The following is a 9,867-nucleotide window of genomic DNA, read 5'->3' as shown; positions in this document are numbered from 1 at the left end:
TAATCTCTCTGGTATAAATATGGTGTATAATGTTAAATAACTGTGTATATTAAATGAACCTTGCTTTCTGGGACAAATCTCACTTGGTCATGATGCTTGACTTCTTTGATATGTTGTTGGATTCAAATTGCTAGTATTTTGTTGATTATCTTTGCATCTCTGTTCATAAGTGATATCAGTGTGTTGTTTCCATTTTTGTACTTCCTGTCTGCTTTAGTATCAGGGAAATGTCTCCCTTGTAGTAACTTTTTGGGAATTTTTTATTTTCTGGAAGAGTCTGAAAAGAATTGGCAATAGTTCCTCTTTAAAAGTTTTGAAGCACTCACTAGTGAGCCTATCTGGGCCTGAACTCTTGTTTGAGGGGAAACTCTTGACTATTATTTTGATTTTCTTGACAGTATTTGGTTTGTTAAGGTCTTTCTTATCTCCTTCATTCAATCTTGGGAGGTTATAAGAATCATATATATATATGAATATATATATATACATATATACATTTTTTCTGGATTCTCTTGTTTTGTGGCATGAAATTTTTCAAATTAATTCCCAAAGATCCTTTGAATTTCTGTGATATCTTTTGTGACATATCCCCTTTAATTTCTAGCCAACTTATTACAATTTTTTCTCTTTCATTTTTTGTGAATCTTGCTAGTAGTCAATTGATCTTGTTTAAGATAAACAGTTCTTGTTTTTATTAATCTTTTGTATTTTTTATTCCAAGTAATTTCTGCTTTAAGTTTAATTATTTTCTTTCTCCTTTTTTTTTTGGTCTTTTTTTTGGCCCTTTACTAGTATCTTAATCTGTTCAGTAGGGTTAGTTCTGAGGACCCTTTCTTTCTTTTTAATGTATGCTTACATTAAATTTTCCTCTTAAAACTTCTTTTGCTGTGTTTCATCTTTTCTAGAAAGCTTATATATTCATTCTTCTATGTTTCTAGTATCCTAAATCCTTTCTTCCTCTATTATCCACTGGCTGTTCAGTAGTAAATTACTTAATTTCTAAGTGTTTGAAAATTTTGTTTCTGCTGTGATTAATTTTCACTCTCAACACATTATGAAGTGACAGAACTCTTATTTTGATTTCCGTCCTTTGTGTTTTATGGAGATATCTTTAGTGACCTTATACAAGGTCTACATTGGAGAATGTTCCATGTGTTCTGAAGGAGAATATACATTTAAACTTTTTGATATGTAGGGCTCTATACATGTCTACTAAGCCTGTTTATTCCATTTATTTCTTAAAAGCCAATGTTTCTTTGTTGAGTTTTACTTTAGTTGATCTATGAAGAGGTGGTAAAGCAGTGTTGAAACCTCCCACTACTATTGTGCTATTGTCTATAATAATTTGAGTATGAGCTCTTCCTGATGTACATATCCTTTGCTCATTAGGAAATCACCATCTGTGTCTTTTATGACTTTTTTTTAGCTTCAAATATATGCTGTTGGATATGAGTATGGCCATTCCATCATTTTAAAGATGATTTTTTGGTTTAAATTCTGTTTTCCAACATTTGGCTTTTGAGCCTGCGTTTTCCCCAATTATTAAAACATGTCTGTTGTATATAACAGAAAGTTTCATTCCATTTTCTGATCCAAGCTGCAACTCTTTGTCCCTTGATTGAGAACTTAGAAAAGATAACTTCATAAAACACACAAATTCTGCAGAATAATGGCAAGAAACTTCTTCATGTCAATGATCTTGCTCACTGTCAATGGGAAAGCCTTTTTTCATCGAGAGCAAAGTTACAAGTGAATGAAAACAAATAGTAGTTTCTTAGTAGAAAAGAGGTATAGTAGAAACCTTTGAAGATGGAAGCAATATAACTTCATTCATTTCTGTAATACTTTTCCCAGACACAAAAGAGCAGTTCAAGTAATTTGGGGAAAAAGAAGTTTTCTGATGAACAATTACAAAGTTAAGTCACAGAGAGCAAAGAGAAGCTGCTACTGTACACTAAAAAAATCATAGGCAGTTGTGAGTTTCAAACAGAAAAAGCATGGGCACTTGTGGGATTAGAGCATTCGGTGGCCAAGAACAGTTCTCCTGGCCAGCCTAGGCGATGGACAGATGAAGGACCCTGAAGAGTGGGGGGCGAAGGAACAGGGATTGGGACCCTACCTGGTCAGTAGTCTGTTTATTTCTTTCTTATCTATAGCATAATATGATCTCTCCCCTTATAGTACAATCATACTTGTAGTTTTGGTCATAGTCCTAGTTGTCATGGTTCCATCATCCTAGTCTCCTCATTGACCTAAAAGTCCTCTTCTAGTACTTCTGTTTCTAGTTCTTATAGTACTTCTGGGGGCTGGAGCGATAGTATAGCGAGTAGGGCATTTGGCTTGCACACAGCCAACATGGCCGACCCGAGTTCAATTCCTCTGCCCCCCTCAGAGAGCCTGGCAAGCTACCGAGAGTGTCTCGCCTGCACGGCAAAGTCTGGCAAGCTACCCGTGATGTATTCGATATGCCAAACACAGAAACAACAAGTCTCACGATGGAGATGTTACTGGGCCCGCTAGAGCAAATCGATGAATAACGGGAGGACCATGACTGTGATATTACTTTTAGCTCCTTCTTTCCCCCTCCAGCATAGTTATATAGAAATCATGAAGGTTGGGGGTACACATAGGTGGGTTTGAACATTGTCATAACAACAAACAGAGGTAAAGCCACTCCTTCAGAACTTTTCCTTCAGGGAAAGTTCTTAGGAGATTAATGCAAGGACAAAATCTCATCTGAGGGTCCAGTATTCTAGATTACTAGGAGATCCACTCAAGAGTGGAAGTCTATCTAGGGTGTATTGCTTTCTCCTTTCCTCATCTAGTAATCCATTTAACCAATCGTAGTGAATTTACTTCTTTTAGTATTTCTAGTTATTTTGTATGAACACAGTAAGAGATATATTAAGCTTAAAGGTTGGCTCTCCCTGAGGACATCTTGTTATATATCTCAGAGCACAGTCCACAGGCCAGGTTAGTCTTTCCTAGCCCCAGCAGGGTCTTTACTCAGTTACTTCTTTTTGTGTCATGACAGAGTTTGTTCCATGACCATGCTCTTAACTTACTATACTTATGGTACTAGCTTGTCCCCTTTCAATGCCACGGTAGTTTACAGGTTGCCCTAGGTCCATCTAATCCCTTCATTGGGGCCCTCCTTTTGAGGGCGTTAGGAAATAAGGGCAACTGAGGCTTAATTCAGGTAAATAAGATAGATGCCCAGGAGTAAATATTATTTGTAGTCAATTAACTCCCATGTTACAAAGCATAGCATCAACTGTCTTTTGTATCTATACAAAAAGGACATTGCTAAACAAGCCATGCAAATGATATAAAGGAAAAAGAAAAGCAATATAGGATTATTAGTGTTGAATGGAATTAGGAGTGCCTCGGGGGCACTGTTGTGGGAGTAACTCAATAATCATAAGTTCCCTACAGGAGGATCAAGGACAACCCAATGGTATCCAACAGGCAGTTATCCTTCAATGAAATGTGGAAATGAATTAAATAAGTTTGCTCTTCATGCCTCTAGGACCAACGAAGGTAACAAAATGAATTCAATTCAACTCAGCAAACATGATGGGACATATAAAGAGCACAAGTGCAGTTAGACCTAAACTAAAAGGAAGAAAAGGAGTCTGAATTAAAGCATTCTGCTACCTTCTTGAGCTTAATTGAATTTGCTAAAACTTTAGTTGTCATTAGCTATAAATCTTTGTATGAACCATGATAAATTGCCAGATTTGAAATTTTGCGATACCAAAAACACTACAAGACTTATCTTATCTACAAGATTAGAACATGACTAAAAGTTGAAAAAGACAATTTACAAGAATATAAAGAATCTGTACAATGCCAGAAAAGGTGGTCATGAAAGCAGGCTGTGCTTTTCTACTAGCAAGTACTTGACTTGGATTTATTTACAACTATCCTTGGAAAACCTAACTTCTAGGATTGTGTATGTTTCATAGATTATTATGAACTATGTACACTTTCTTTAAAAATTGATATACTTATTATTCAAACTTGCAGTGGAAACTTGCTAGAATCTACAAAAGAGGAGACAATAGCATAATGAATCACCATGTACTTATTAGTCAGAAGCAAATTTATAAGCCTAATCTTATTGTCCTTTGACCCAACTAATTCAACTTCAAATCATTCTGAGTCCCAAACCTGGTATCATATCGCTTCTTTTCTGATTTCATAGATTTTCAATTGAATAAAAATAAAATCTCATTAAAATATAATTATGAAATTATGATATTTTAAATTGCTTAAACATTAAAAGAATTTATTAATTTCATCAACCATCTAATCAGAGTTCTAATTTCCTATGTTGCCTCATAAGTTTTTTTTTTTAGCTGTGACTCCAATCAGAATTCCAAAGATTCCAAAAAGACCTTTATTTTTGAAATGGTTAATACATTTTTCAAAACATTTTTATTTCTTTGACATATTCTACTTTTTCCCACAGCCTCTTCTTTTTTCTGGATCGATAGCAACGCAGGCTAGATAGCAAAGCAGGCTGGAGCGATAGCAAAGCGGTAGGGCATTTGCCTTACAAGCGGCCAACATGGCCGACCCGAGTTCAATTCCTCCGCCCCTCTCAGAGAGCCCGGCAAGCCACCGAGAGTATCTCGCCTGCAAGGAAGAGCCTGGCAAGCTACCTGTGACGTATTCGATATGCCAGACACAGTAACAACAAAGTCTCATGATGGAGACGTTACTGGGCCTGCTCAAGCAAATCGATGAACAACGGGAGGACCATGACCATGACCAATACATTTTTCAAAACTTTTTTATTTCTTTGACATATTCTAATTTTTCCACAGCCTCTTCTTTTTTCTCTGCAAATTACTTTCTGAAGACTTTGTATTTGTGGTGGGTGGTTGGGTTTAAGGGCCGCACCCAAGTGTATTCACAGATCACTGCTGGCTTTCTGCTCAGGAATTACTCCTGGTGGGGGTTTGGGAATGAGATCAGGTCTTGATGGGGATGGCTGCGTGTAAGACATTGCTTTAAACACTTTAATGTTTCCCCAGCTTATGTATCTTATGTTTTTTTTAACCTAAGTTTCTTTCATCTCTATTTTGAATTTTTGTAATAGCATATTAAGACAATCATAACATTTTAATTTCCAATATTCAAAGTTCCACATACATAAGCAGAGGTAGAGTAAACTTGATGGGAGAAAAAGTTTTTGAAGACACAATATTTTTAAGAAGTATTTAAATATCCCCAGCATTCACTATAACAACAAACATGGATCATTCGCTCACTCATCCAGATACGCGCCTGGCAGCAGGGCCCATTCCCAGGGCTGGGCGTGTAACTAGAACCCTGTGAATAGCCGGTTTTCATTCTTTGCCTGCAGGGGATGGGAACAGAGGCACACAGTGTGCACCCAAAGTTGAACCATTCCGGGCACCCTCTGCTCACTTGTCCATGTACCCCAACAGCAGCAGGGACCCTTCCTGGAGGTGGGGTCACATTTATATATCCCATATGAACCATAAATTACCCTCTTAGATGGAACTTTTACTAGGTTAGCTTAACCACCAGAAACACATTAGTCAATAATTCATTAAGCCCATCTCAATTAATTCTGCATCATAAGCATAATAGTAACAGTGAGTGTGAAGGTTTAAACCACACAGTTCATAATGGTAAAGCAACTCAGAAGCCCATCAAGCTTACTTATTAAAGAGGCTAGCCTGGAAGACCCCAACAGTAATGAAGTGTTTCAACACCTCTCTGACAAGGAATTTAGAAGGGAGCTACTGAGGATGCTTAGGGAGCTAAAAGAAACAATAGAAATCAATACCAATAAAAGTCAAGAGGATTTGAAGGTAGAAAAGAAGAAAATGCAAACAAAATTACAAACGGAAATGTCAGACCTGAAAAACCTGGTAGGCAATTTGAAGAACTCAGTGGAAGGCCTCAGCAGGAGAGTAACATCTGCTGAGGACAGAATCAGTGAGATCAAAGATGAAGTCCAGAGACTCTCCAGAAAAGAGCAGAAAATGGAAAAGAGACTCACAATTTGGGAACAGATAGCAAGAGAAGATCATGATGAAGCCAAAAAGAGTAATATAAGAATTAGTGGAGTTCCAGAGGGACAGGAAGAAAATCCTGATGAAGAAAAAACTGTCAAAGACATCATTGCTATGACGTTTCCAGAGCTGAAGAAAACATGCGACCACATTCAGGAGGTCCAAAGGGTACCAGTTTGAAGAAATCCGAATAAAAATACCCCAAGACACATCCTGAACAAAATGACCAAAACCTTAGATAGAGACAAAATTCTGAAAGTAGCAAGATCAAAGAAAAAAATTCCAATAAAGGAGCATCCTTAAGATTCACAGTCTATTTATCTGATGAAACCCTCCTGGCCCAAAAACAGTGGTGGGATATAATGAAAAAACGTAATAAAATAAATGCCTCACCAAAAATACTTTACCCAGCAAGAACCTCATTCATAACAGAAGGAACGACACACAGTTTCACTGACAAATAACAGCTCAGGACTTCATAGACTCAAAACCATAGTTACAAGAACAACTGAATAGGCTACTTCAAGACAAGACAGGTCCCTCAAATACACCAAATTTCAACAGCAAAATGGGACAAAACCCCATAACAATAATCTCTCTCAACATCAATGGGCTAAACACACCAATGAAAAGACACAGAGTGGCAGAATGGATTAGAAAATTGAACCCAACATTCTGCTGCCTGCAAGAAACACATCTCAATCGTCAGAGCAAACACAGGACCAAAGTCAAAGGCTGGAAAACAATCCTACAAGCAAACAACTCCCATAGAAAAGCTGGGGCAGCCATCCTAGTATCAGACCACATTGGTTTTAGACTGAAGAAGCTCACAAAAGATATTGAAGGCCATTTCTTATTGATCAAGGGATCCGTACAACAGGAAGAACTTACAATATTAAATGTGTATGTACCTAATGAGGGACCAGCAAAGTACTTAAAACAACTACTCATAGACTTGGAGAAAGACATCAATAGCAACACAATACTAGTGGGAGACTTCAACACTGCTTTATCACCTCTTGCTAGATCAACCAGACTCAAGCTTAGCAAGGACATACTTCGTCTGAGGGAAAAATGGAAGAAAGAGACTTAGTAGATATACAAAGGACACTCATCCTCAAAAAGCAGAATGCACATTCTTCTCAAGTGTGCATGGAACATTCTCCAAGATAGACCACATGCTGAGTCACAAAACATACCTCCATAAAATTAAGAGGATAAAGATTGTATCAAAAATCTTCTCAGACCACAATGAGCTGAAATTAGAAGTAAATCACACACAAACAGAAAACTAAATCAAACACCTGGAAATTAAACACTCACTATTGGACAACAAGTGGCTTAGAAAGGAAATCAAAGAGGAAATCAAAAGATTAATGGAAACGAATGAAAATGAGGATACGAGTTACCAAAACTTATGGGACAGCAAAACCTGTGTTAAGAGGAAAGTTTATAGCTCCACAAGCATTCCTCAGGAAGGAGGATCGAGCCCACATAAATAACCTAACCTCACAGCTTAAGAGTTTGGAGAATGACCAACAATAGGAGCCCAATCCAAACAGGAGGAAGGAAATAATAAAACTTAGAGCAGAGATTAATGAAATGGAAACCCAAAAAACAATCCAAAAAAATCAATGAAATCAAGAGCTGGTTCTTCGAGAAAATAAACAAGATTGATAAGCCTCTAGCAAAACTCACAGACAAAGGGAGAGAGAAAACCCTAATAAACTGAATCAGATATAAAAAGGGGGTCATTACAACAGAAACTACAGAAATTCAAAGGATCCTCAGGGAGTACTTTGAGAAGCTTTATGCCACGGAACACGAAAACCTCGAGGAAATGGATAAATTCCTAGATTCGATAGCCACTCAAGGCTGAACCAAGAAGACCTGGAACACCTGAACAGACCTATGAGCAACAAGGAAATTGAAACGATAATAAGAAAGACTCACCAAGCACAGATGTCCTGGCACAGATGGATTCACTAGTGAATTCTTCCAAATCTTTCAAGAGGACTTACCCGCAATCCTCTTTAAGTTTTTCCATGAAATTGAAGTTTCTATGAAGCAAATATCACCCTGATTCCAAAAGCAGACAGAGATACCACAAAGAAAGAGAATTACAGCGGATATCCCTGATGAACACAGACACAAAGATCCTCTACAAACTATTAGCAAATAGAATCTAACAACTCATCAAAAAGATCATACATCATGGCCCAAGTGGGATTCATCCCAGGGATGCAAGGATGGTTTAACATTCAGAAATCAATCAACATAATCCATCATATTAACAAAAGAAAAGATAAAAGAGATATGATTATATCAATAGACGCAGAGAAAGCATTTGTCAAGATCCAGCACCATTTTATGATGAAAACTCTCAGCAAAATAGGCATTGAAGAAACTTCTCTCAATATAGTCAAAGCCATCTACCACAAGCCCATGGCAAGTATCATTCTCATTGGGGAAAAACTAAAAGCCTTTCCTCTAAGTTCAGTCACAAGATAAGGTTGCCAACTTTTGCCACACCGGAAGTCATGGCCATAGCAGTTAGGCAAGAGAGAGATATCAAGGGAATACAGATAGGAAAGGACGAGGTCAAACTATCATTGTTTGCAGACCATATGATACTATACTTAGAAAACCCTTAAGATTTTACAAAAAAAGCTCCCAGAAACAATAGGTCAGTTAAGTAAAGTGGCATGCTACAAAATCAATACCCAGAAGTACATGGCTTTCTTACACGCAAATAACAAAAAAGAAGAAATAGACATTTAAAAAACCAATCACATACACAATAGTACCCTAGAAAATCAAGTACCTCGGAATCAGTTTAACCAAAGAGGTGAAAGACCTATACAAGGAAAATTACAAACACTACTTCAAGAAATAAAAGAAATGGAGACACATGCCCTGCTCATGGTTAGGGAGGATTAACATTATCAAAATGGAAATACTGCCCAAAGCATTATACAAATTCAATGTGGTCCCTATCAGGATACCCATGACATTTTTCAAAGAAATAGACAAAACACTCCTGAAATTCATATGGAACAATAAACCCCAAGGAATAGCTAAAGCAATCCTTGGGAAAAAGAAGATGGGTGGCATTACCCTCCCCAACTTCAAACTATACTACAAAGCAGTAGTAATTAAGACAGCTTGATATTGGGCTAGAAACAGACCTGCAGACCAATGGAACAGAGTTGAATATTCTGTTACAAACCTCAAATATATGACCACTTAATCTTTGACAAAGGAGTAAGAAATGTGAAGTGGAACAAGGAAAGTCTCTTCAGCAAGTGGTGCTGGGAAAACTGGACACTTATCTGCAAAAAATGAACTCTGGTGCTTGCATTGGCAGCACATATAGTAAAATTGGTACAGAGAAGATTAGCATGGCCCCTTCGCAAGGATGACATGCAAATTCGTGAAGCGTTCCATATTTTTAGTAGACTGTAGACCGAACATGATTGCCACTCAATGCCTCTTTTGCAAACTACAGCACCTTAAAGGAGAGAGAGAACAAAAGGGAATGCCCTGCCACAGAGGCAGGGTGAGATGGGAGGGATGGGGGGTGGGAGGGATACTGGGATCAATGGTGGTGGAGAATGGGCACTGGTGGAGGGATTGGTACCTGATCATTGCATAACTGAAACTCAAGCACAAAAATTTGTAAGTCTACAACTGTACCTCATGGTGTTTCACTAATAAAAATTTTTAAAAAAATGAACTCTGACCTCTGTCTAATGCCCGCCACAAAAGTCAGATCAAAGTGGATTAAAGACCTCGATATCAGGCTGGAGAGATA

General features: G+C 37.6%; 1 non-coding gene across 1 annotated transcript; it reads left to right on the top strand.

The window, feature by feature from the left end:
- The first annotated feature begins 9,404 nt into the window (after positions 1-9,404).
- On the top strand, positions 9,405-9,506 carry LOC130018685 (U6 spliceosomal RNA). The gene has a single exon (XR_008791586.1). It is a non-coding gene; the product is annotated as a U6 spliceosomal RNA (small nuclear RNA).
- The last annotated feature ends 361 nt before the right edge of the window (positions 9,507-9,867 follow it).

Source organism: Sorex fumeus, unplaced genomic scaffold (assembly GCF_029834395.1).
Source record: "Sorex fumeus unplaced genomic scaffold, SorFum_2.1 ptg000265l, whole genome shotgun sequence".
Lineage (NCBI taxonomy): Eukaryota > Metazoa > Chordata > Mammalia > Eulipotyphla > Soricidae > Sorex > Sorex fumeus.
The sequence above is the reverse complement of the archived record's forward strand: the minus strand, read 5'-3'. Positions and strand labels throughout refer to the sequence as shown.